Here is a 1,701-nt window from a genome sequence, read left to right on the forward strand (position 1 = left end):
CAGTGAAATATATTTATGTTTGTGGTTGTAATGTGACAAAATATGGAAAAGTTCAAGGGGTATGAATACTTTTGCAAACCACTGTATGTCCCCTTCAAAGAGTCATTCACCCTCTGCTCTGTTCTTATGAAGCTGAAGATTCATCATCAGCAGACTGCAGCCTGCTGATTGGCTGGAGAGACGTCAGCCATGAGTTTCTCCTTTACCAGAATCAAACCCACCTTTTTCATACATTTCAACCACATTTTTTGTTTATTTACATTATAAATATGCATTAAAGTGGTAATGCTGTGGGATGGAGCTGCAGATGGGTCTACCCTCCTCCAATACCTCCTGTAGGAACTGGAACCAGTATAGATTATCTGTCCTAATGAGAGGAAGTGATTAGTTCAGTCACCAGCAGCTGTGTAAATAAGGGTCTTTTATAAAAACAGAACGCTTCAGTGAATTCATCATCAGTTCTCATGGAAATGAACTTGTACTTGACTTAGTTCTTCTCTTATGTGTTTTATATGTGTTGTTTTTAGAATTACAGAAACATTTAATTTCACAAGTTAGAAGCACCATCATAAACACTGATGTAAACAAATTTAAAATGATTCACTTTTAAAAACAAAGCAGCTCACTGCAGTAATACCACGCCCCTGATGATGATGGATGAGGGATTTTATTTAGAAGAGAGCTTGTTTTCTCATTAAGACCATCTCCTGGCATGCTTTTAAAGCTTTTCCCACTTGTCCTGTAATTTCAGAACATGATGAGGTCCACACAGCTTCCTAATTATGGAGGCTTTAGGCCAATTTAAAAAAAAACACACACAGTTTACAGTCTTAAACTCCCACACCCAGCATGTGACTCAGAATCACAGAGAAATTCTGTCGGGGAAACTTGAAAGCTTGAAGATGAAGAGCGAGGCATGAAATCTTTCCCAAATGTTGTCGTGAAAGTTCAGATCAGAGGAATTCATTAAAATTCTGTGGGCGGCTACAAGAACGGAGGTCCTGCCAAACTGAACCGCTTCCAAATCTGAAATCTGCATCACTGTCTTCAGCACTCCCACAGCCTCTTCTGTTTGTGTGAGCCTGAAGTTTGCTCTGTTATCAGAGAAAATGATTTCTTTCATCTCAGCAGTGCAGAGGGGGGACTCTGCTGTTGCACTCAGACCTCGGAGGGGTTTGAAGGTGAGCCGCTTCGGATCATACGGACTGAAACACAGTCCAGTCTTTCAAATACGTTTTCTGATTCAGGACCTTTGAGGACGTCTTGGTGCCAGGATTCAGTACAAAGTCACCTCCTGTTGGGTCAGGTTCTTGGACAACATACCGGCCCAGAAACCACAAAGAGTGATGATGTTTTGGTGGCCCAGAGATGGTCCAAGCCTGGGCCAGCTCCACTTAAACCAAACTACAACTGGGCCAGTTTTGGCATCTTAAAAACAGCATCATTACCAGACTACTGTAGGTCTGTGTATTGGCAAGAATTTGGCGACACGATACATATCATAACAGAGGGGTCACAATACAATATATCCTGATATATTGCGATACTGTAAGCAAGGCGATATTTTGCGATATATTGCGATTTTTTTGTCCAAAAATTCTATTAAATAAAAACCTCTTACTGGGGAAAAATGAAAAGTCAAAATTCATTGTCTCAGAAAATTCTAATATTACAGAGACATGCTTTTGATACATTTAGCTG

The sequence above is a fragment of the Austrofundulus limnaeus genome, unplaced genomic scaffold, assembly GCF_001266775.1.
Source record: "Austrofundulus limnaeus strain Quisiro unplaced genomic scaffold, Austrofundulus_limnaeus-1.0 Scaffold435, whole genome shotgun sequence".
NCBI lineage: Eukaryota > Metazoa > Chordata > Actinopteri > Cyprinodontiformes > Rivulidae > Austrofundulus > Austrofundulus limnaeus.